Source organism: Pleurodeles waltl, chromosome 6 (assembly GCF_031143425.1).
Source record: "Pleurodeles waltl isolate 20211129_DDA chromosome 6, aPleWal1.hap1.20221129, whole genome shotgun sequence".
In the NCBI taxonomy this organism is placed as follows: domain Eukaryota; kingdom Metazoa; phylum Chordata; class Amphibia; order Caudata; family Salamandridae; genus Pleurodeles; species Pleurodeles waltl.
The window spans coordinates 930,714,592-930,741,976 of record NC_090445.1 but is presented as its reverse complement, the minus strand read 5'-3'; positions in this window follow the sequence as shown (position 1 = coordinate 930,741,976).

Here is a 27,385-nt window from a genome sequence, read left to right as displayed (position 1 = left end):
AGAGCTACAGAGGCTGGCTCAAGTCACGCTGCTGAGATGCTATCTTTAGTTTTCCCATGAACGATGGAGGAGGCTGTCATGTTGACACTTGTGACCTTTTAAATTAGGGCCTTGTCTCTGTGAAATGCAGAATGACCCTACGGGCCTCTAAAAGTGGGATTTCTGGTTTCTCCAGAAGAACATCAATACAATTAAAGAACTTAATTCCAGAGGGAAAATATACAAAAAGGGGTTTCTTCGAAGGTCCCAACATCATGTTAAATGCTCTGCAGAACTGATACATTTGTGTCTCCGCTCTAAAAAAATAAAATGATACCTGCTAGTTGCTTTTATTTGACAGAAAACGAAGTGTTGCATTAAGTCTTAGACAGAAAATAAGATGCAGCCCTTTTCTCAAATTTTGAAGGCTACATGCCTTAATGAGAACGATTTGCCAATTAAGAATTATTTTTCACAGTGGAAATTGTAGGAGCCAAATTAATATGGAGTGTCAGTGTAACAATTTTTACTTTTAGAAAGGTAAAACTAAGGTGGCTTGATGTTGCGAAGTAACTGACAAGAGGGTAACAGTTAAGTAATGGAAATTTATTTTCGTGTATTTGGTCCTATCATGAATTGTTCTTGCTGGTCCTGTATGTTAGAAGAGAAACAGTAAAGTTATATTTGACAGCAGATTTCCATTGCCTGGTGATCTACTGTCAAAAGGAGGGTAAGGATTTTAAACCTGACAAATTAAACAGGCCCAAATATTGGGTTTTGGGCTGCAGGTTTACAGTGCATAAAGTACATGACATGGTGTTGTGTGTCACTGCTTATTCACACATGCTATTGTTTTGTCTATGCTTTTTGTGCTTGATACACAGCAAGTTTATCTGATGGCTTGACGTTTTGTGCATTTTTATTATTTTTTATTTGTTTTTTGCATGTTTGTTGCTGCTTTTGATACTATTACAAGCTCCCCTGTGTTGTGAGGGGATGGTCATGACGATGCCCATCGCTACGCAACAGTTGGTTGAACTTGTTCTGGTTACTAAATTCCACAGATAATGATATTTCATGCTGTGAACATAAGAGACAACACTTCACCAGTGCATGTCTATTTGGCTATAATGGTACTGAAGGAAAATAAAAAGAGATATACAGGATCAAAGTGCGTCACCTGCAGTTAGTCACGTTACTGCCCCTTCCCTTAAAGGAACAGGCAGCCCTACATTTATGTAGCCTTGATTGGACCTAAGGATGAAATTATAGATCTGTGACTCAAGGTGGCCTAATTTCTATATTACATTAGTTAATGATGTTCTGTTTCCTAAGTAGCATATGGCTTTTGTTTCTTAAAAGAAAACCAGGTTTTCATTTTTTCCTGAAGAAGGAACTGAAACATTAGCTAGGAGTACCGTATATGGTGTAGTCGCCAACGGTAGAGTTAAAATTTGTGTAACTTTGGCCTTTGTGTATCACCCGTACTCTCGGTGTTGTGTCACATGCCTGACTATCACCCAAATAATTTTTTGTTCTTCCTATAGATTTTTTTCTTTTGTTACTTCCCCTGACCAATGTCGCATCATGCTTAGTTATTGAGATTTTAGCTATGTCCTAGTCCCATTTCTCTTTTTCGAATTCCTTTCACCAGTCAGCCCTTTTATTATTATTGATGTATTGTTCAGGTTCACATTTCCAGACTGCAGTGATGTACCAGGGACCCCCATGTTATGTATAATTCCCTTTGGAATGACCAGACTGGTTTTCAAGAATTTGCCTTAGGCCTGCTTCAATGTTTTCCAGCCTGACTGTCAGGGTAGCGATAGACTGGTTAACTGACTCAATATTATAGTAAGACAAGTTTTCCATCTCAATAGGAGATATCTTATGTTTACCTTTTTGAACATGACAAATTTTCAATGTCTGTTTTAATTTGGTTTTCGGTTCCCTTCTGTTCCTGTTACTTTAATTTTTGGTCGGATCAGATGTGTCCTAATCATGCAAATGTCAGGACCCTCTAGTTCTTGTCTTTTTGTTTGCACATTTGACTATTAGCCTGTGTATTGCATAGTGCACCTGAGGCACAGTTTTTAAAGGAAGGTTTTCTACATGTCCCTGATAATCGGTATCATGTGATTTGTCTTTTGAGATGTTCTAAGATAAGGAGGAACACCTAGACTTAATCATTGAGGAAAATATGTGTTTACCCCATTAGACAATGCCACTCTGTGAGGAAATCCATCCAGATAGAATTCTCATGTAGCTATAGATGGCAGAGAATAATGGAAAGAACCCAATTAAAGATGCTAGAGACCCTGTTTTGCCCTTCTGCCTTTGTCTTTGTATTTTATGCCCATGGTGTATGGCTACTCCTTTGAAGATTGCAGACCACCTGCTTGCAGTCCCCTTGTTAAAAACCATGAACTGTTTTTGTACTAAATTGAAGGAAACTAACAACTGTGGCACATTTCCTACGTCACTAGATTCTGCGGGTATCAAGTCATAATAACCTGCAGGACATTGATTTAAGCCTAATTCCCATCAGTGACAGCTACAGATGAAAGACGGACGTCTTGGCCCTACAGTCTCAGCACCCAGAAAGTAGCAAAGCTGGACAGCGATCGCCAGCGCATGGTATCGTACTTGCTCCATCAGACGGCGTTGGACATCACAAAACCAAAGTTTCAGTGTAAAAGAGCTAAAGAGAAGGATTCCTGTTGTTGATGGCAGAGCTGTTTTGAGGTTTCATTTCTCTACCTGTCATGTGCTGGTAACCTCTGACAGTGTGCAATCCCTTGAGCCCCTTGGCCTGAGTTTTGGCCACACCCCCCCTTTTCTTTGCTCCAACGGAAAAAAAGGCAGTGCACCGGAGATTTCAAGTTTGGAAAAAGGCACTATATTGTGGTGCCCATGAAAGAGCAGCTTGAGCGTCCTCTGACACTAAATAATGAGTGTTGGAGTCTGAAAGTGCTGCTGAGCTTGAGCTATTTCCCAATTAATGGTGCTTGGGTCTGCACGAGATGATTTGTGCCCTTGATCAATGAAGAGCACATTGTTTGTAGTGTCTGCCACAGAGGAGAGACACTGGTGCATTGCTTTAAGACATTGAGACTTTCGAGTGAGCTGTGGGTGTTTGCCAGGAGGGCACTCCAACTAAGCAGTACTTTTCTCACGAAGAGGCCTGAATTGAGAGGCCCACGCGAAAGAAAACAACAAAAGAAAATTTGATGGACAATAGAAGCCTGCCAGAGAGGCTTTTTGAACGGACTCTGGGCATAGTTGGTTTCACAAGAGGTTTCCGTGTGATTGTATAGACTAGGTGTTAGGAGACTGATTGTTTTGCTGGCATTGTTTTAAAGTACTATTCTGTTTAGTAAAAGCAGAATAAAGTCCATTTTCTGTGGAAAGAGTACCCCCTTTTCACCTTAGAGCATTGATGAGTCACCACTGTTCCACCTGAACATACAAAAATTACTGAAATGCAGAGGAGCCCTAAAAATGTTACTAGATAATTTTAGGATTTGCTTTTTGGTTAGGGTTGTGAAAAATTATTATTTCATTTGTAATAGTGGTCACTACTTTCTCCCGTTGTCTATATGTTCTTAACAACGTGTTTTCTAGTGTCTTTTAAACATGACGTTGTCATTTATGGGTGGGATTGTTTTTCTCTATTCAATTGACTTCTGCACCCACTTCCCAACCTTTGTCTTTTCCTACTATTGTTTCTTTGCACTCTTTTCACCCTTTTCCTGAACATGAGCAGGTTAGAAGATCAGAATTCGTAAGCAATTCTTTTGTACAGCTTCTGCATCAACACTAGTTAGTAGTGAACATCACTAATTGTTGGGTGTGTGATCTTATTCCACCTACTGCAGATAGAGGTATTCCTTATTTTGTCCTGCCATATGTGGCCTTTTGTGCTACTTCATGTTCGAGGAGACCTGTCCAGAAGAGAGTTACCAAGTACTAGAATTTTGCTCCAGCAACATCTCAACGACTTTAGAAACATAGACCTGGACACAGATTAGCATGAGAATAGGTTTATTGCCTATGTAAGGGCAAAAGGAGGGTTTGTGGTTCTAAAAATTCTGGACCCATGTAATTTACTTTGCCACAGCAGTACGATTTTAGTATCAAAAGACCGATAATGACTAGTACACTAAGCATGAGCATTTTCGCTCAATTCCAGCAGCGTTTTCACCTCGAAATCGCCATTTTCGTCCTGCACTCGTGGCTCCCATTTTATACACGGCAGCCATTTTTAAAAGTTGCCCTCACATAGGCTTATAATACAGTCAGATTTGATTCCAAGGACACGTACACCTTGATTGACTTTTCTCTGACCTGGGCAAGCTGGAATCATTGCCTCAGGCCAAACCTGTTTGGTCAGTCCCACTCCCAGTGGCCGAATCAGATTGCATCAAGGCACACCATGCCATAAAACCCTTATTATCGCTCACACACACTTCCTAATCTTGCTCACACCTGCACCTGCTCTTTTCTTCTTCTTACTTTACGAGGGGGAGGTGCCCATTTTTATTGGGGGTCCACACTTATCTGATGTAAAAAACTAGGCCTTGCTGGGTAATTTATTATGGGTTGGATGACATGAAATATGAGGTTTCATCATGACACTGTTTTTTCCTTTGTAGTGAAAACATGTGAATGACCAACCAAAATGTCAAGAATGTTTGCCTGAAGCTTAAAAAACTGTATATAAGGAAACCTGACTTTGCATTGACACACAGTCTCCTGAGAACATACAAACCGTGCTGTTGTACTTCTAGGACGCTTGTTACTTGGTTGCAGCCAATAAATTCGATCTTTTACTTCACCTAGAAGACTCTGAGTTTCTGTGGTCTGAATCAGGAAAGTACCCGAGGTCTTTGGGTGTACCCTGGCACCGCTGGGTTACCGGATCAGTACCGGTTCTGAAAAACCCAGTACCTCACAGCCTAGCAGTAGACAGGCACGTTCCAACAAGGATGGTTAGAATTTATCCCCTCTACACAACATAATTCATTTATTTTATTGATTGACATGACTCTTAGGTGCTCCCAACATATCTTTCCATCCTGAGGATGATCCTTGTCTAAGAAAATCTCCTTGTGCAGTTGAAGCCTCAGCAACTATAATAGTGAACTGTTTTTTAATTATCTTGTATAATAACACTTGTACATAGAGTGTTATGTAATATCAAAGTATTCATATCAGTTACTTGTATATATGCTTTCTGTATAGCACTTGTACACTACTAATTCACCCTTTTCACCCGCACTGCGCCTTTTTGTTACTTGGAGTACCTTGGTTCAAATTTGCCCATTAGTTCAGAAAGAAGATATCTTTGAGTTTAAGTTTTTGACACAAATAAAATAAATTGTGTTTTGATCTCTAGTTAAACCAATCTATTGATGGTTTTTAAATGTTTTCTACAGAGGTTGAGGCTCATACTTCCCCCATAGGGGGCATTGTTTTTCTCTATAAACAGGCCAATCAGTGGCATTCAATTTACAGACCCTGAGCACATGTAGTGAACTTTACTAGTGATTTATAAGTAAATTAAATATGCCAACAGGGGTGAAGTCAATATTATCAGGGTTAGAGAAGAGAGCAGAAGCACTTTAACAATGGTTAGCAGTGGTGTAGTGCACAGTCCTAATACTAGCAAAACCAAGATCAGAAAAATGGAGGAAGTCAAACATTTTGGGAGACGACCAACCTAAGGCTGACAAGTCTAACAATGGAGATGTGCGCTTAGGTCAGTTTGCTAAGGTGCGCTGTCCATCAGCCTGAAAAAATGGCAGGAACCATGGACTCTGTCCTTAGACCAGAAGGTGACAAGAAAGAACCCATTCATCTTGGATAGTCACTACAGAAGAAATTGTAGACCAATAAATCAATGAAGCATTCACCTCCATCAAGGATTTCAGATCATTTTTCAAAGTGCAACCATGGAGAAAATGCACTCTCCATCAGGCTGGAAAAAGGTGAAATGCTGCTGCATACTGCTAATGTGAAAATGCCAGGGCCAAATGAGCAGATCTTGTAGGAGATTTGGCACCTTTTCAAACTCAGCAGCAATTAAAAGAAAGAACTGTGGACTCTGCCCTCAGGCAATCATATTATAGAGAGTAGGGGGACTGGGCAACCCCCTTCCGAGAGCCGAGCCTATTATGGCCCTAGGACACCATTTCTGGCGCCTATCTTTAAAGTGGGTAGACCCCCGGGTGCCCACTGGGAAACCCACTAAGCATGCATTCAGGTTTATGTGGGGCAAAAATACTCCAAGGCAAAAAACAGGAACGACGAACAGGAGCGAAGAGCACAACCAAAGGGAAGTGTTTGCAACGCAAGGTAGAGCAAGACTGAGTGGCTTATATACTGAAAAAGGGGAAGTGACATCACAGGAAATGAAAAGAACGCCATCTTGAATTGGGGAAAAGCCCATAGAAAAGAATATGAAAAAAGAGACAGTATATAAGAAAAAGAGCATGCTGGGAAATGTAAACAGGAAGAAGAGAAGATGGACACAAACATGAACATGAAAAGGGCAGAATATTGAGGCAAGAAAAAAGAAAACGAAAAGAAAAGGAAAAGACCAGAAGAAGGCCACCACCCACAGGGGAGATGAAAATGCCCTATAGTAGGTAAGGGCAACGCGACAGGGAGCGCAAAACACACTTTTTAACATTGGACAAACTTATTGGATCTAAATGTCATCACACATTATGGTAAACAAAGCTAATAGGTGTAATGGGCGAATAAAATCAATGTGTGGGAGAAGTAAAATAACATGCCGAGGGCTGTAAGAAAAGATGGTATGATCTATGGTATAGGAAAATGAGAAGTCTTTTCCAAATATTCATGAGTACTTTTTAACAACTATCGTCACTGACAGTATAGAGGGCTTGTCAGGCCTAGACTCTTGTATGGACTATACTGTTTATATGTATTTACACACTAGTGATGCTTTTGGCCATTATCTATGCCCACATTATTCTTTCCCTCAGTAACTAAAACATTGCACTTTAATTTGCTAATGCTAGTAATATTAGTCTGTCAAGCTGTCAAATAAATCACTAGTGAATTACAAGGTGTGGTAACCACAGAAGGCTTCTTATTATTAATTCACTGCTGCTTCACTATCAATGACATTCCTCAAGATGTGGAAGCAGAAGCTACAGCCAATGTGGATGCATATGACCATATGAAATGAAGCAATGGGTGGGCATGTCCTACTGAGACATTGCTTGAAGATGAAACCCAGCTTGAGGTTACAACTGTCATTAGTGCTCCACTGAATGTGTCAACAACATCTTTACAGAATAAATGTGTTTAGAATTTGTGAATTACTTGAAAGGACATCAATGGGAAAGACATCATTGTTTACTTAGTGAAGAAAAGTTTTCACTTTCACTTTCCACTCCTCCCTGGTGCGCCATCAAAACTAGCCAGGGGCGCTGCACACAGTTTGGGTACCACTTAGCTATTTCCAGTTCGGACACAATAAAACTACAGCCAGTGGTTCCCAAACTCTGTGCGGTGCCCCTGGCTAGTTTTGATGGCACACCAGGGAGCTGCGGCTCCCAGTTTGGGAACCACTTGATTTGTTCGCTGGAGGATAACCATTCCAAAGCAATATGAGATAATGAGGTACAGCTACTCAGCCACACAGAAATGAATGCTAAGATGGTGTGCCCATTCAAACTATGTTAAGCTTCATAACCATAGTAAACCCATGGTCGGCCCAAGGAGGGTAATCAGAAAACTATTCAATGGCACTTAAGCTCTAGCTACGACTCAATGGACATAATGCATCAATATAGAAATCAACAAGAATCAGCGTGAATCTTTGCCGTACAGGTATAAGACTGTAGAATGGTGTTAAAGCACCATTCTGGCCAGGCTTGGTTAGGGTGATGTATGTTGTTGTGGTGTTGTGGACATAGTAGCTTTTTTTCCTTCATCCTTATATTGAATGCCTGTTCTCACAGCTCCTGCATCTCAGCATACACTTTGTGTGTATGAATCCCACAGTCAAAAAAGCTTTAAAAAATGCAGATGTTAGTGACTATTGTTTGTTTGCCACATCTTGTTTCCAGAGTATGGTATGACATTTATGTCAAAGATTTAATTCCCTTGTGAATCATTATACATTCGTTATCAGCATTGTACTTTTTAATATGCTACTAAGACACATTTATTTTTATTTTTATTTTGCAGGGATTAAAACAGCCTATCAGTTCCAATTCTTACAAGCCTATAGATAGTGATGATCACATAAGCCATAAAGGCAAACATGTTTCTTTGTATAATGTCATGTTGCACAAGTGGAATTCTAACCCTACACCAGGATGCTTGAGGTGTTCAAACTATACATACTTTTATAAAATAAAATGTAGTGACTTTGGGCCTGATTGTCAGTTCGACGGAAAGGGTACTGCTGTTGAAACGGCATTGGATTCCCTGGACAGCAACTTGGCGGTTCACCTACTGGATTACGATTTTGGCAGGTTGCTGAACGAGAGACTGCCAGAGTCCCACCAACTCTGCCAGAAATTCACCGACCACCTATATGGTGGCAAGGGGAAAAGCAGCTGTCAGAGGGCAGTACAGAGAAGGTCCCACCATCAGAATTATGAAGTACCTTTCCATTGAGCCGACTGTAGTGGGGAGACCGCCTGCTTCGAGACGGCTGAATTGAAGGAACTTGGGTCCAAACTCACACATTTCCTTCTTTTCCCTTCAGTCTCCAACATGCTACATTCTACAGGAGACACTAACCATTTCACACAATTTGTTTATTCCCTCTCCCACATACTATGACACTACTGGAAAGTTAAATATGCCAATTGGGGATTAGCCAATTTACCATGCATTAGGTGTCAGGCCACATACATTAGGGACTGGACAACAGTGCTCAAGTGTCCCGATTTCAAATACGTGCACGCAATAGAGGGCAAAAAGAGGGATTTTTTCATACTTCTCAGTGGTGCAAGTGTTACCCGACTCTGCTGATATTCAAGAGGATGTAGAGTTCTGCGTCTTCTCAAGTGGTAGAAAAATACTGCCATTCTTGCCACTTTATTACCAAGCTCTTGCCATATATCAAATGCCGATATCACCACTCCAGTTTGATAGTGGAAGATTGTCACACTTTACCAAGTAATTATTTCTTTCGAAAACTATGATCACTGTAACTTAATTAACATGTAAAACATAAGAAGGACTGGCAGAATAAAAGAGCTGGAGACATGCACACCATAGTAAGTGCATACTAATTTGTAATTGGGTAATCCTTTACGTAAACAGGATGCAACATAATGAATGGTACGGCAATAAACGCCGAAAAATAAAACATACATATATCTTTAACAAAAAAACGAATGAGGGTGAAGAATACGGCAGAAAAAGATCATACAAAGCCACAACAACTAAAAAAAACTGGGGTCACAATGAGCAAATCGTGCTACGAGTGTAAATCCAACGTTTGAAAATTACAAAGGTGCGTTTGTACTGACAAAAACAAGTATTTGCATGTGCAAGTTAGAATGGAGGTGCTTTGTAAATGGACACCGTGCAGCGAGTATTTGGTCTAAATATGTGCTCACCTTTCCATGAAAAGAATCGATTCTTTCATGGGACTGGTTTTCTTTTAACGTGCCTTGTTATGAAGTCTGATTTTTTTTTTTTTTTTTTTTTATCAAGCAACAAAACATATCAATCAGACTAATTATATTCCTTGAACAACCAGAAAAGGGGTCGCGAGAACACTCGCGTCCCATTGATTGCAAGAATAATTAATTCAATGGTTAGAATGAGTCCACTGATGACGCAACGTTTCCAATAGTATTGAGTAACTCTGCTCTACAAAACTAGTATGAGTGATTAGACTTTCTACCCTTAACCAACAATGTAACACGAAGTATTTATAGCTCAGGCTTTGGAAAATGTGTGCTATCAACATAACATGAATAGTCAAAAGTACATTTTCAGCAATGGCATCTTAGACTAAGAAGCATATGGGTGTATTCATCGGGGGTTTATCAAAAAAGATCCAATTGACAGGAAGTTAGAAAAGAGCGTCAATAGACACCAACCTAGTGAAGAATCTTTTGTCAACTTTCAAAAACCGAAACACTGCAAATAACATGTTGTGACTGACGTTTTTCCTCAGCCAGTGATGACTGAATAAGAGCTGGCGAGGTAAAACATAAACACACAAACCAGTTTTCAAAGCGATAAGCAAATAAACCAGTCTCCTTCAAGGAGGCACTGATGGGAGGGTTTCACATCTGTTATTTTTTAAATGTGTGCAAATCCTTTATTTTGCGACACAATTTTGTAAAGAATGTGGCTGTCCAGTGTTTTTTCAGCATTAAAGGAAATGGTAAATTGTAATTTGGCATTGTCCACGCTGTTTTTTAAAATATGTAATCAATCTTCGATCGCTTCTATATACTCCATACTTTCATTGTAGCATCTTACCAATTGCAAGTTGAACAACTGAGCCCAGAATTACAGCTACCATCCAATGGGTTTGCGTATCCTTTTTTCATGTGACCTGTTCCAAAGTGATGGGTTGGAATTAAGAATCCAACACAAATTATGATTTAGGTTTTATAGGTACTTTTAATTCCAAAGTTAAATTTGGATTTATTTTTTTATTTCTAAAACAGCCTGAAAGACAGAGCTGGCTTTCAGAATGACAGAAGACACTACAGCAGGGCACAGTTAAGTGCATTAAATCAACAGGGCCTCTACGTGCCCTACCATTTACTATGGACTTACAGTTGAGTCGTCTGAGCTGATTGTTATTATGCCTAATTATCATATACCTTTCAAACAGAGCCCTGGCCCTGAACCTTGCTAGTAGAGCCTAGGTACAGTAAGCTGGCCTGGTGTGTGATGGGTACCTATGGTACTTACACCTTATAACAGGTCCAGGTATCTCCTCTCAGTGAAGTGTAAGTAGTGTCTAGAAGCCAGGCTCTCTAGAGGTAGCTGTGGATGAGCAACCAAGGCTTATCTAGGAGGCATGCAAAGCTCATGCATTGCCACTACAGTCACACCATATTTACACACAAGAAAGAAAACACTTGGTTGTACAAAAATAAAGGTACTTTATTTTTGGAACACCGTATCAGAAAATACTAGAGAGGCAACCCTCCCATAGAAGTTAAGTAAATACACTATACATATATATATTTTTTATATATATATATATATATATATATATATATATATATACACACTATTAACCCCTTCCCCGCCACGGACGTAATGGTTACGTCCATGGCAGCGCCCGTGTGGCGCCATGGACGTAACCATTACGTCCTGAATGCTTCCCTCGGGAGAAGCGCTAGCGCTCCTCCCGAGGGCCGCCCCCCCACCCCCCTAGGTCAGGGCTGACCGGGGAATCCCTTCCCCTTCCACCCCCGACCCCCCCCCACCCCCCCCTGTGACGTCAGCGCGCGAGCGCGCGCTGATTTGTCACAGGGGCCTCCCTAGTCGCACTGGAAGCTCTGCTTCCAGCGCGATTGAAAAAGAAATGCAAAAGCATTTCTTTTTCAATCACTTGGGAGGCCCGGAGGGGCTTCAAAGGGAAGGAAAAGTATTTCCTTCCCTTTGAAGTCCCTCCGAGGGTTTCAAAAGCCGGATTGCTTGCAATCCGGCTTTTGAAACCCCACTAGACACCAGGGATTTTTTTTTTTCTTCATTGAAATTGACAAAAGGGAGCGACCCCTTGGGCAAGGGTCGCTCCCAGGGGGGGCATTTTTTTTAAAAGGCCTTTTCTGCCCCCCCTGGGGGCAGATCGGCCTTACTAGGCCGATCTGCCCCCAGGGGGGGCAGAAACCTCTAGGCACCAGGGACCATTTTTTTTTTCTTTTTTTTTTATGGAGGTGGGGAGCGACCCCTTAGGCAAGGGTCGCTCCCCTTGGGGGAAAATTATATTTTGGCCATTTCTGCCTCCCTTGGGGGAAGATTGGCCTATTTTGATGAGGCCAATCTGCCCCCAAGGGGGGTAGAAACCACTAGACACCAGGGAGTTTTTTCTTTGCGTGAATTTCACGCAAAGGGAGCGACCCCTTAGGCAAGGGTCGCTCCCTGGGGGGGAGGGCAATTTATTTTAGGCCATTTCTGCCCCCCCCCCCCTGGGGCCGGCTGAGCTACAGGCCAAACACCACAGGTAGGCACCTTGCAAAAAACACCTCTGTTTTCTGTGAAAAAATATGTTGTGTCCACGTTGTGTTTTGGGCCATTTCCTTTTGTGGGCGCTAGGCCTACCCACAGAAGTGATGTACCATTTTTATCGAGAGACTTAGGGGAACGCTGGGTGGAAGGAAATTTGTGGCTCCTCTCAGATTCCAGAACTTTCTGTCACCGAAATGAGAGGAAAAAGTGTTTTTTGGGCCAAATTTTGATGTTTGCAAAGGATTCTGGGTAACATAACCTGGTCAGAGCCCCGCAAGTCACCCCATCTTGGATTCCCCTGGGTTTCTAGTTTTCAAAAATGCACTGGTTTGCTAGGTTTCCTCAGGTGTCGGCTGAGCTACAGGCCAAAATCCACAGGTAGGCACTGCTTTTTATAAAAAAATGTGATGTGTCCACGTTGTGTTTTGGGCCCTTTCCTTTCGTGGGCGCTAGTCCTACCCACACAAGTGATGTATCATTTTTATCGGGAGACTTGGGGGAACGCTGGGTAGAAGGAAATTTGTGGCTCCTCTCAGATTCCAGAACTTTCTGCCACAGAAATGTGAGTAACATGTGTATTTTTAGCCAAATTTTGAGGTTTGCAAAGGATTCTGGGTAACAGAACCTGGTCCGAGCCCCGCAAGTCACCCCTCCTTGGATTCCCCTAGGTCTCTAGTTTTCAGAAATGCACAGGTGTGGTAGGTTTCCCTAGGTGCCGGCTGAGCTAGAGGCCAAAATCTACAGGTAGGCACTTCGCAAAAAACACCTCTGTTTTTTTCCAAAATTTAGGATGTGTCCAAGTTGCGCTTTGGGGTGTTTCCTGTCGCCGGCGCTAGGCCTACCCACGCAAGTGAGGTATCATTTTTATTGGGAGACTTGGGGGAACGCTGGGTGGAAGGAAATTTGTAGCTCCTCTCAGATTCCAGAACTTTCTGCCACAGAAATGTGAGGGACATGTGTTTTTTTAGCCACATTTTGAGGTTTGCAAAGGATTCTGGGTAACAGAACCTGGTCCGAGCCCCGCAAGTCACCCCTCCTTGGATTCCCCTAGGTCTCTAGTTTTCAGAAATGCACAGGTTTGGTAGGTTTCCCTAGGTGCCGGCTGAGCTAGAGGCCAAAATCTACAGGTAGGCACTTCGCAAAAAACACCTCTGTTTTTTTCCAAAATTTAGGATGTGTCCACGTTGCGCTTTGGGGTGTTTCCTGTCGCCGGCGCTAGGCCTACCCACGCAAGTGAGGTATCATTTTTATCGGGAGACTTGGGGGAACGCTGGGTGGAAGGAAATTTGTAGCTCCTCTCAGATTCCAGAACTTTCTGCCACAGAAAGGTGAGGGACATGTGTTTTTTTAGCCAAATTTTGAGGTTTGCAAAGGATTCTGGGTAACAGAACCTGGTCCGAGCCCCGCAAGTCACCCCTCCTTGGATTCCCCTAGGTCTCTTGTTTTCAGAAATGCACAGGTTTGGTAGGTTTCCCTAGGTGGTGGCTGAGCTAGAGGCCAAAATCTACAGGTAGTCACTTTGCTAAAAACAGCTCTGTTTTCTGTGATATGTCCACGTTGTGTTTTGGGGCATATCCTGTCGCAGGCGCTAGGCCTACCCACACAAGTGAGGTATCATTTTTATCGGGAGACGTGGGGGAACGCTGGGTGGAAGGAAATTTGTGGCTCCTCTCAGATTCCAGAACTTTCTGCCACAGAAATGTGAGGAACATGTGTTTTTTTAGCCAAATTTTGAGGTTTGCAAAGGATTCTGGGTAACAGAACCTGGTCCGAGCCACACAAGTCACCCCTCCTTCGATTCCCCTAGATCTCTAGTTTTCAGAAATGCATAGGTTTGGTAGGTTTCCCTAGGTGGCGGCTGAGCTAGAGGCCAAAATCTACAGGTAGTCACTTTGCTAAAAACAGCTCTGTTTTCTGTGATATGTCCACGTTGTGTTTTGGGGCATATCCTGTCGCGGGCGCTAGGCCTACCCACACAAGTGAGGTATCATTTTTATCGGGAGACGTGGGGGAACGCTGGGTGGAAGGAAATTTGTGGCTCCTCTCAGATTCCAGAACTTTCTGCCACAGAAATGTGAGGAACATGTGTTTTTTTAGCCAAATTTTGAGGTTTGCAAAGGATTCTGGGTAACAGAACCTGGTCCGAGCCCCGCAAGTCACCCCTCCTTGGATCCCCCTAGGTCTCTAGTTTTCAGAAATGCACAGGTTTGGTAGGTTTCCCTAGGTGGCGGCTGAGCTAGAGGCCAAAATCTACAGGTAGTCACTTTGCTAAAAACAGCTCTGTTTTCTGTGATATGTCCACGTTGTGTTTTGGGGCATATCCTGTCGCGGGCGCTAGGCCTACCCACACAAGTGAGGTATCATTTTTATCGGGAGACGTGGGGGAACGCTAGGTGGAAGGAAATTTGTGGCTCCTCTCAGATTCCAGAACTTTCTGCCACAGAAATGTGAGGAACATGTGTTTTTTTAGCCAAATTTTGAGGTTTGCAAAGGATTCTGGGTAACCGAACCTGGTCCGAGCCACACAAGTCACCCCTCCTTGGATTCCCCTAGGTCTCTAGTTTTCAGAAATGCACAGGTTTGGTAGGTTTCCCTAGGTGGCGGCTGAGCTAGAGGCCAAAATCTACAGGTAGTCACTTTGCTAAAAACAGCTCTGTTTTCTGTGATGTGTCCAGGTTGTGTTTTGGGGCATATCCTGTCGCGGGCGCTAGGCCTACCCACACAAGTGAGGTATCATTTTTATCGGGAGACGTGGGGGAATGCTGGGTGGAAGGAAATTTGTCACTCCTCTCAGATTCCAGAACTTTCTGCCACAGAAATGTGAGGAACATGTGTTTTTTTAGCCAAATTTTGAGGTTTGCAAAGGATTCTGGGTAACAGAACCTGGTCCGAGCCACACAAGTCACCCCTCCTTGGATTCCCCTAGGTCTCTAGTTTTCAGAAATGCACAGGTTTGGTAGGTTTCCCTAGGTGGCGGCTGAGCTAGAGGCCAAAATCTACAGGTAGTCACTTTGCTAAAAACAGCTCTGTTTTCTGTGATGTGTCCACGTTGTGTTTTGGGGCACATCCTGTCGCGGGCGCTAGGCCTACCCAAACAAGTGAGGTATCATTTTTATCGGGAGACTTGGGGGAACATAGAATAGCAAAACAAGTGTTATTGCCCCTTGTCTTTCTCTACATTTATTCCTTCCAAATATAGGGGTGTGTGTAAAAAAGACATCTATTTGAGAAATTCCATGTAATTCACGTGCTACTATGGTCACCCCGGAATTCAGAGATGTGCAAATAACCACTGCTCCTCAACACCTTATCTTGTGCCCTTTTTGGAAATGCAAAGGTTTTCTTGATAGCTATTTTTTACTCCTTATATTTCAGCAAATGAATTACTGTATACCCGGTATAGAATGAAAACGCACTGCAGGGTGCAGCTCATTTATTGGCTCTGGGTTCCTCGGGTTCTTGATGAACCTACAAACCCTATATATCCCCGCAACCAGAGGAGTCCAGCAGACGTAACGGTATATTGCTTTCGATAATCTGACATTGCAGGGAAAAGTTACAGAGTAAAAAGTAGAGAAAAATTTATGTTTTTTTCACCTCAATTTCAATATTTTTCTTTTTCAGCTGTTATTTTCTGTAGGAAACCCTTGTAGGATCTACACAAATGACCCCTTGCTGAATTCAGAATTTTGTCTACTTTTCAGAAATGTTTAGGTTTCTGGGATCCAGCATTGGTTTCATGACCATTCCTGTCACTGACTGAAAGGAGGCTGAAAGCACAAAAAATTGCACAAATGGGGTATGCCCCAGTAAAATGCCAAAATTGTGTTGAAAAATTGGGTTTTCGGATTCAAGTCTGCCTGTTCCTGAAAGCTGGGAAGCTGCTGAGTTTAGCACCGCAAACCCTTTGTTGATGCCATTTTCAGGGGAAAAACCACAAGCCTTTTTCTGCAGCCACTTTTTCCAATTTTTTTAAAAAAAAAAAAAAAATTCCCTGTATTTTGGCCAATTTCTTGGCCTCTTTCAGGGGAACCCACAAAGTCTGGGTACCTTCAGAATCCCTAGGATGTTGGAAAAAAAGGACGCAAATTTGGCTTGGTTAGCTTATGTGGACAAAAAGTTATGCGGGCCTAAGCGCAAACTGCCCCAAATAGGCAAAAAAAGGCCTGGCACAGGAGGGGGAAAAGGCCTGGCAGCGAAGTGGTTAAACAGTAAGAGGCATAAAAAGGTTAGAAAACAGTGTAAAATAGCAATATGCAATAGTGACCTTAGGGGGAGCGCAGACCATATAATAAGAAAGTGGAATGCGAACACAGGGCCCCCACCTAGGTAAGTAAATTGTGAAGAGGGGAGCTGGGACTACTAAGAAACCAAACAGGTAATTAATGTAGTACCCCCCAGCAACCAGGAACTCAGGAGTAAAACACTGGATTTCCCCAAAACCACCCCAAAGGATGAAAAGAAGACACCAAAGACACCCACAACAGCCTGCAAGGAACCAGCAGTGGGAAACCAAAGATGGAGACCTGGGGAGAGAAGGGATCACGTCAGGAAGTGTCTGTGGAGTCATGGGGGAGTAGGAGATACTACCCACCCAGAGGTACCTTTTGGAGTTGGTTGAACAAGAAGGAAAACAGGTCACACTGCAGCACACAAGCTGGAGAAGAGTTCCTGATGCATGTAAAAGAAGTCCCACACTGGAAGCTGGATTGCAGGTTGGTGTTGGTCAAGGATCTCTACCAACAAGCCTTGACAAAGGCAAGCTCACAGTTGGAGGAAAAGAGGTGCTTATGGGGACCAGCAAGGTCCAGGGGGACTCTACCAAGCAGGGGGAGTCACAGGGGACCCTTCATATCTCAGAAAGCCCACAGGAACAGAGGCAGCACCCACAGGTGTCCATAGAGCAGGGATACAGAAGTCGCAGAAGCAGCCCATGCAGCACCACAGAAGTTGCTCCCATGTCGCTGGAGGACCACACAGAGGTCCAAAAGTTGAAGGAGGGAGTGCTAGGGGCTGGAGCTACATGTTGCCTGAAGTTCCCCTTGGAGGTGAACCAACAAGCCTTGGAAGCTGCAAAGGATGCAGTGCATGGGGGTACTGTCTTGCGTGGAATGGAAAGGACTTACCACCACTAAAGTGTGACAGCTGGTGGAGAGGGCAAAGGGAGACTCTCCGGGCCACCACCCATGATACAGGATCCACGGCACTCATGATGAGGGGAGATCCACGCAAACAATCGTCAATGCAGCCAGGTATCTGTAGTTATGGGGGAGTGATACCTTCAACCCAAGGGAGATTCCTTCTTGTTGTTGTGCAGGTTGAAGAGCTGCAGTCTTCTTAGGATGCACAGCAGGGGAAATGTTGCAAAGCTGGCAGCAGTTCCGGATACAATGTTGCAGAAGAGTCTTCCTTGTGGATCTGCAGCTTGTAGGTTCCTGGAGGGACTAGTCACTGTTCCTGATGCTAGAAGTCGAAGCAGAGGTTGCAGAGGAGTCCTGCTGGAGTCTTGCAAGCCGAGTCTGAGGACCCACCCCAGAGGAAGTCCCTTATAACTCCCAAAGAGGGGGCTTGGTCACCTAACCAGGTAACTATCTATCAGAGGGTGCCTCTGACGTCACCTGCCCGGCCTGCCACTCAGATGCTCCCAGAGTTCCCTGCCAAGCTTGGAATCAAGATGGCACAACCCAGGGACCCTCTGGAGGAGTTCTGGGGACCACCCCTAGGGTGGCAATGGACAGGGGAGTGTCATTCTCCTTTCCATTGTCAGTTTCAAACCAGAGCAGGGATTGGGGGTCCCTGAACCAGTGTGGACTGATGTATGCCTGGGGGACACCTAAAGTGCCCTTCAAAGCAAAGCCAGTGGCTTGGGGAGGCTACGCTTCCCAAGCCAGTTACACCTATTTCCACAGGGAGAAGGTGTTACCTCCCTCTCCCAAAGGAAATCCTTTCTTCTGCCTTCCTGGGCTTGATCATATCAAGCAGCAGAAGGGCAGAAACCTGTTTAAAGGGTGGCAGCAGCTCGGCTGCCCAGAAAACCCATGTAAGACTGGTGGTAGCAATGCTGGGGGTCCTCTAATGAGCTCACAGAGTGCATGGAATCATACTTCCAATACTTGTAACAGTTTTGAGGTATGATTCTGACATGTTTGATACCAAAAATGTCCAGATTCGGAGTTACCATTATGTAGCTTGACATAGGGAGTGACCTATTTCCGGTACACATATAAAATGGCGTCCCCGCTCTCATGAAGTCCAGTAAAATGGGGCTGGAGATTGTGGGGGCACCTCTGCTTGTGCACCCTGCCCTCTGGGCTGGAGAGCCTATCATAGGGGTAACTCACAGTTACCTGGTCCAATGACCTGTAGTGAAACCGGATGCATACAGCCAGTTCACGCAGACAGCAATGGCAGGCCTGCAGAACCATTTGCGTGGGCTCCCTATGGGTGGCAGATTAACTGCTGCAGCCCATAGGGATCCCCTAGAGCCCCAATGCCCTGGGTACCTAGTTATCTTATACTAGGGACTTACATGAGGGAACCAGTATGCCAATTGTGGGGATAAAATGTTACCAGAAACCAAATTTAGAGGAGAAAGCACAGTCACTGGGGTTGGGGTTAGTAGGATCCCAGTGAACACAGTCAAACACACTGACATGCCAGAAGTGGGGGTAACCAAGCTAGAAAGAAGCTACTTTCCTACACCAGGGCACAATCAGAGTCAGTAACAAACAGTGTCAAACAATGGGTATCACTCAAGGTAGCATTTCAACCATTTTTTTCTCCACCATGCAACGTCAGTTTGGGTGTAGCTTGGGTCCTGTGGCACAGTGAGAATGGGACCTACATGTGGGCATACCTTTGCCACTGTAGTATAACATGTGTGTTTCAATACAAAGACCTGTAGACATGGATTAGGTCAAAATCCTGCACCTCCCTGAGGCCGGTGTAACAACAAGAAATATGTTTATTTCTTCTTGTTTGTCCCCACATAAAAACTATGCTGTCAACATCACAGACACCCTTGCCCTATTGTCCAAGGTGTCTGCATTGGTGTTGCCAGCATCAGGTGTGCGAGTGCAGGGAGAAAACAAAACAGTGCCTCATTTTTGTAGAGATGGCCTTATTCTGCTCTCCCCCATTCATGCAATGCAGCACAACAACTTCACTTGTTGTGCTAAATTGGTTGATTTGTTGCTAAATTTCAGACTTGATGTGTACTATTTATAGCTTGGACACCATTTAATTTGGTTTAAGAGCACTGTACAACGAGGAATTAAAATTAAAGCCACCAGGGCACACTTACACTACTCATATAGCTTTACTATAGTCTGTTTGCATGCCAGGTTTCCAGAACTTTAGCACTGGAGTCTTTAAATCACATTTGTTTGACAGAGACTATGTGGAGTTGACAATACATGTGACTGCCCACCCAGATGTCCTTGTTGCAATGATCCAAGCTGGGGACAGCAACGCCCAGTCATGAAATTGGATTGTTGTGCATTGGCTATGTAAGATCCGTGAGTAACTTCTGATTAATGTATATGTCATCCAGGTTTCTGTAAAATAAATCAATCACTGAGGGCGTGGGTAATATTCTTAGGACACTGTTTATTGAACTACATAAGTCAAAATACTCCTTTTTGGGGTATTTAATTTGAATTTGTGCTTGATTTCCTGTAATGACAAGTCAGACAGTGAATGTGGACGTCCTAGCATCATTGTCTCATTACAGAGAAAAGATGTTCTGGGGCTAATATGCTTTTCTCCTTTTATAATTTGCAGTTATAGTGACCCATCAAAAGGTACTTTATATCTGACTCTCTAACTTACTGCATCTTTACCTTTTTGATAAAAAATACATTTGCTTCCTCTTCTATGTTCCAACATTGTCATAATTTTGAAATTCTATCAAAGCTGAGAATGACAATTTAGCACAATCACCCTGAACATAACACCCTAGAACTCTTCCACTATAGAACATATTGGATAGCTATCTGGGGTTGCTTGTGTTCTGGGTGCTAGAGAGTGATGGTTTTTTTAACAGATTGAAGCATGGAAGCATTTTGACATTACATTCTTTTATAAAACTCTAATTACACAGGACGAATCAGCCAACTAACCAGATACTATTTGGAAAAAATGGTACTTCCATTAGGCACTATCTTCTTTCGCTTTCAAATAATGGCTGGGCAAGACATTTTGGAACCACACACTCCTACAACTGCTTTAAATTTTCACCCTTTCTGAGGCTTCAAAGGGGCAAGTTTAGTAAGCTAGCAGCTATTTACCTGGTCACTGGGTACATAGTGAAATTCTGATTCTAATTACATGGCTGCTGGCCAAGTAGCAGATACTATGCACTATTGACCAGCAGCCCGTAAATAGGTAGCAAACTTCATTATTTACCTGGCCTTCGACAGAACAGCAGAAATTATGTACTATGTGTCTAAAGAATAAAGGAGCTTCACTATTCACCGTGCCACTGACTAGACAGCAGAGGCCATATAATATTTCTCTGTTTGCCATTCAAGCGTCAAAGGAACTTCACTGTTTATGCAGCTTCGGAGTAAATAGCAGATATTGTGTACTACTTCATCAGTGGCTTTGCGAAATGCACATAAAATTCACTATTTTCCCAGCTGCCAACTAAATGACTTTTTGGCCAGTGGCCATGCAAATAGCAAAGAACCTTAACTATGTATCTGGCTGCTGACTAGTTAGCAGAGATCATGGACTACTTGGCTGGTGACCATCCACACAGCAAAGTAACTATTAGCAATGAAGCTTCTGTCTAGATAGCAAAGATCATGTACCATTTGGGCTGCTGGCTAGGTAGCAGTGATCATGTACTATTTATCTACAGAACATGCAAACAACAGAGAGACTTCATTATTTTCCCAGTTGATTACTAAAATAGAAGGGACCACGAAGTAATTCACCAACAAGCATGCAAACAGCTGAAAAACTTCACAATTTCCTGGCCTCTGAATAAAGAGCAGAAATTATATACTATATGCCCACAGTCTTATGGCACAAAAGCATCTTAATTCAACAAGTCACTGACTACATAGCAGGGATCATGTACAATCTGAACAATGACTGTACAAAAAGAAAAGAACATTTGCTATTTGCCTGACTGCTGATGAAATGGCAGAGATCATGTGCCATATGGCTGGCAGCCATGCAAACAGCACAGAAGCTACACTATTGATCCGGCTGCTGACTAAATAGCAGAGATCATATACTATTGTACTGGCAGCCATGCAAACAGCAATGAAGTATCACTATTCACTGAGGTAGTGACTAAATAGCAGAAGTCATGTTCTATATGCCCAGCCACCATGCAATTAGAAAATAACACTCACTATTTTCCTGGCCACCAACTAATAGGCATAGATCATCTCTCATTTGGCCAGTGGTCCTGCAAATAGCAAAGAAGCCTCACTATGGCCCTTCCACCTACTAAATAGCAGAGATTGTGACATATTAGACCAGTAGCAGTGCAAATAGCAAAGAAAATGCACTATTTACCTAGCCATTGACTAAATATCAGAGATCATGGACTACTTATCCAGCTGCCCTGCAAACAGCAATGAAGCTTCACCGTTTACCCAGGCCAGAAAGTAGGTAGCAGAGTTCATGTACTACTTGACTGGAGGCAGTGTAAACAGCAAAGAATGTCACTATTTATCCAGCTGAAGACTAAATAGCAGAGATCATGGACTGTTTGACAAGCAGCAATGCAAACAGCAAAAAAGCTTCACTATTTACCTGCCTGCCAACTAGATAGCAGAGATCATGTACTATTTGACTAGCAGCAGTGCAAACCACAAAGAAAATTCACTATTTATCCGGCCACCAACTAAATAGCAGAGATCACTATTTGCAGCCATGCAAAATAGAAGTAGAAGTCACTATTTTACCGGCTGCCGACTAAATGGCAGATATTGGCCCTCATTCTGACCCTGGCGGATTGAGGCAGCGAATGCACCGCCAACAGGCTGGCGGTGCATTCATGGGCATTCTGACCGCGGCGGTAACGCCGCGGTCAGAAACGGGAAACCAGCGGTCTCCCGCCGGTTTCCCGCTGCCCATGGGAATCCTCCATGGCGGCGCAGCAAGCTGCGCCGCCATGGGGATTCCGACCCCCTTCCCGCCAGCCTGGTTCTGGCGGTTTACACCGCCAGAACCTGGCTGGCGGGAACGGGTGTCGTGGGGCCCCCTAACAGGGCCCCACATTGCTTTTCAGTGTCTGCTTAGCAGACACTGAAAAGCGCGACGGGTGCCACAGCACCCGTCGCACACCTTCCACTCCGCCGGCTCCATTCGGAGCCGGCATCCTCGTGGAAGGCGCTTTCCCGCTGGGCCGGCGGGCGATCTTTTGCAGATCGCCCGCCGGCCCAGCGGGAAAGTTGAAATGCCCCCCGCGGTCTTCTGACCGCGGGGCGGTGTTTGGGCGGTTTCCGCCCGGCGGGCGGCGTCCGCCGCCCGGCCGGGTCGGAATGAGGCCCATTATGTACTATTGCGGCATCATGTTTGTGATCCTGTCTGCTGGACTCTAAATCAGGTCATAAAACACTGGAAATCAATGGTTTGTAAAAGCAAAGCATAGAACTGAAAATGTTGTAACCCAGTGATATAGTGACATCTGATAGTTAATGTAATCTTACCACAACAATAAATAATTGCATACGTCCCTTCATGATGTCAGCAACACAGTATAATTGGCCCATTTTAAATTTAAGAGGACTAAGTTACCTCCGTAAGATAGCGTAGGACAATACCTTCACCATCATGAGGATATCTACCTGTGAAAGTTAGAGTTGCCCATCAGACCTACGGACAACTCACTACATTCACTACATTGACAGAGACTGCTGTCATAGTGGTTACTGTCTGTGCAGGGCAAGATTGGTAGAAAATACTGTCAGTGATGATGGCCGACCAGGTGGTAAACCTTTCAACTGGTTTTGTTTTTCAAAAACAAACTCCCAAAGAGAAATATTGGATTTTTTAAAACAAAAAATGAATGGCCCAAGACACTAGGAGTTTTCTCCGAGGTTTATACGGTCATTATTTTTCCCATCCTTTACAGCCAGGGTTTGCCCCAAGTAGGATGGATGTGTATAATCTGTCCTATGCTGACCCATACTGTGTCAGGCCCTCAGAGGAACTATTCTATAGCACAGGAATTTGACTATTTATAATTATTATACTGAATGGCAGTGCAAATATCAAAGAAGCTTCACTATTTTACTTCGAATCCAACAAAATAGCAGAGATTAAGTACCTTTTGATGAATAATCCTAACAATATAAACTATTGCTGATTACATAGCAAACATTCTGAAGGAGTAAGCCTGCTGCCAGATAACACCTGAAGTTACACTGTAGATTAGGTGTGCTTGATCACTACAGTAATAGTAAGTGGGAGGGGGAATGTTGTGGAAGTGTTAGGGGGCTGCCATAGGCTTGTTTCTAAAAATGATGGAGCATGATGCACATAACTAGCAACCTTATGCTCTTCGCATCTACTTGTGCGTTTTCTCTTACTATGCAGGCATCTGTCTGCTTTTGCTCACATCAGCTTCTGGCCATCCCTGTACACCTTTTTGATGTATCAATCACCCTTTGACAGTCTTTTGTTTCTATTTCACCTACACTTCTACACAGTCTGTGCTCTATGTTTTACTCATTGTTTGTTCACCATAATGCTTCTGTAGTTATAGACTTATTGTGGCTCCTTACCATCTCATGCAGTAACTGGCAGACTCTGCATATATTACCTTTTTTCCACACTCACAGGGTACCTCTGATCCCTTTCCGCTTGGTGTTTGTTCCAGATTGTACCTGCGCTGCTACCTCATACTTAGACTCCCAGTCTTTGTGGTGAAGGTGGGTGGGTGACATAGGGTGACACAGGCTATAACTATCACTGCATGCCAACTAATGGCCAAGGAAGCTGACTCAGCATTTCATTTTTTCTAGATTGCTTGAGCTTGGTGTTAACACTAGTGATATAAAACGTTTGGTAGCGGCTAGTTAGCTGGCCAGTTGGCAAATAGTGAGTTTTCACATCTAATTACTTGGCTGTTTGCTAAATAGTAGAAACTTTATTATTTGGCCAGTGGCCTTGAAAATAGCAGAGAAACGTTTCTATTTATCTATCTATCATTTCATGGTTCCACTTTTATAAACAGTTTCCGAAAAGAGTATGTGCATCCACTGTTGTGGTTTCAGAACTGTTTTGGGTTCATGATTGTAGGAGGCTGGCCTGGCTTATAGTGGGTACCTGATTGTACTTACACCTTGTTCCAGGTCCAGTTATCCCTTATTAATAGATTAGTAGTGTTCTAGCAGCTCAGGCTGATAGAGGTAGCAATAGCAGAGCAGTTTAGGCTGAACTAGGAGACATGCAAAGCTCCTACTATGCGACTTACATCATATAGCACTATATCATAAGAATCACAATACTCAGAGTTACAAAAAATAAAGGTACTTTATTTTAGTGACAATGTGCCAAAAATATCTCAGAGGATAAACTTTCTTAGGAGGTAAGTAAAATACACAAAATATACACACAAACCACAAATCAGGTAAGTAAACAGTTAGAAAAGTAATGCAAACTCTGTAGAATACAATAGGATGCAATAGGCCTAGGGGCAACACAAATCATATACTAAGAAAGTGGAATGCAAACCACTTAGGGACCCTTGGCCTAGTGTAGTGTGTAGAGGGTCACTGGGAGTGTAAGAAAACACTAAGGGTGTCCAAGATACCCCACCCCAAGACCCTGAAAAGTAGGAGTAAAGTTACCCTACTTCACCAGAAACACACTAAAGTCATGATAGGAGATTCTGCAAAGACCACAACTGGCTGCAAAGCAGTGAAGACGGATTCCTGGACCTGAGGACCTGCAAAGGAAGGGGACCAAGTCCAAGAGTCATGAAAGTGTCCAGGAGGGGCAGGAGCCCAATAAACCCCGGATGAAGGTGCAAAATGGCTGCCTCTGGGTGGAAGAAGCTGAAGATTATGCAACAACGGAAAATGGCAGGAACTTCTCCTTTGCACAGAAGATGTCCTAAGGCAAGCTGGAGGAGGCAGAGTTGTTTCTATGCAGAAAGACCACAAATAAGCCTTTCTAGCTGCAAAGGTCACGGTTAAAGAAAAAGGGTGCTGCCCGGGCCCAGGAAGGAGCAGGAGGTCACCACTTGGATGAGGAGACAGAAGGGACACTCAGCAATACAGAGAGCTCATGCAGAAGCAGACAGCACCCGCAGAAGTACTTGAACATGGGTAGAAGAAAACTGAGCATGGTGGTTGTCTCAACACTACAAAAGAGGGTCCCATGAAGCCGGTGGTCAACTCAGCGAGGTGAGCAATCCAGGACGGAGTGCTGAGGACATGGGCTGTGCTGTGCACAAAGGATTCCTTGCAAAAGAGCACAGAAGCCCTAGTAGCTGCAGTTCACAGAGTACACAGGATTACTGTCTGGCGTGGGGAGGCAAGGACTTACCTTCACCAAATTTGGACTGATGGACCAATGGTAACCTTCGGGGTCACTTGGATCCAGCTCCTGTGTTCCAGGGACCACCCTTGTCACAATGAGAGGGGACCCAGAGGACCAAAGAAGCAGAAGTTTGGTGCTTGCGTTAGCAGGGGGAAGATTCTGCCAACCCATGGGAGATTTCTTCTTGGCTTCCAGTGCAGGGTGAAGGCAGACAGTCCCCAGAGTATGCACCAGAGTATGCAAAACCAGGAAACAGTCGAGAAAGCCGGCAGGATTAGGCGATACAATGTCACTGGTAGTCTTCTTGCTACTTTGTTGCAGTTTTGCAGGTGTCAAGAAGCAGTCAGCGGTCGATCCTTGGTAGAGGTCGAAGAGGGAGATGCAGAGGAACTCTCTCTTGCATTCGTTATCTGAAGAGAAACCCACAGGAGAGACCCTAAATAGCCCTCAGAGGAGGATTGGCTACCTAGTGTCAAAGCCATCTACTGCATCTCGTTGAGAGAGAACTCCTCCTAAAGCTACTTGTGAAGCATCCGCTTCAACAAAAAAGGGCAAGTCAGGATCAGGATGTTTCAGAATTGGGGCTGAAGTGAACTTTTGTTTTAGGAGTTGAAAGGCGTGTGCCGCCTCATCAGTCCAAAGAAATCGTTGCCCTTTCCGCAACAAGGTAGTTATTGGGGCCGCAATGTCTGCAAAATGTGCAATAAACCTCCTATAAAAATTGGCGAAACCCAGAAATTTCTGAATATCTTTTACAGAGGATGGTTCTGGCCAATCAGCAATAGCACTGATTTTCTTTACATCCATAGTTATTCCTTGAGGTGACAGGCAGTATCCTAAAAAGTCCACCTTGTTAACATTAAAATTACACTTTTCTAACTTAGCAAAAAGATGATTTTCTTTTAACTTTGATAATACTGCACGAACATGTTGGGTATGTTCTTCTGAGTTCTTAGAGTAAATGAGGATGTTGTCTATGTATACTATGACACAAACGTCCAGGAATTCGTGTAGGACCTCATTTATAAAGAACTGAAAGGCCGCAGGGGCATAACATAACCCATAGGGCATTACTGTGTACTCAAATAAACCAAACTTTGTCTTGAAAGCTGTCTTCCACTCATCCCCCTCTTTTACTCGGTGGTAAGCTCCCCGCAGATCTAGTTTAGTGTATACAGTAGAATGTCTGAATTGATCCAACAACACAGGTATTAGAGGAAGAGGATATTTATTCTTTATTGTAGCCTTATTTAGTCCTCTATAATCGATACACGCGCGCAGGGATTTATCCGGCTTCGGGATAAAAAAGAGTGGAGATGACATCGGAGATGTGGAATGACGGATGAACCCAGACTGTAGTAGGTCATCTAGGTAGGTTCTTAAGTATTTGGTTTCTTCGTCAGTCAAAGCATATACTCTGTTATTAGGTAAAGGGGCCCCTGGGATAAGATCTATACGGCAGTCATAAGACCGATGTGGGGGCAGCACACTAGCCTTTACTGGATCAAAGATGTCTTTAAAGTCAGAATATTCAGGAGGGAGACTTGGTTCATCTTGTGTAACACTAGCACAGTGTAATACTGTGCTCTGTTCTGTACCTGCTTCTTGATAGCAATTGGTTCTACAGAAAGAGGAATCCAAAGTAACAGTTCTATTCACCCAATCAATTTTTGGGTTATGAGTTGTTAACCAGGGTACC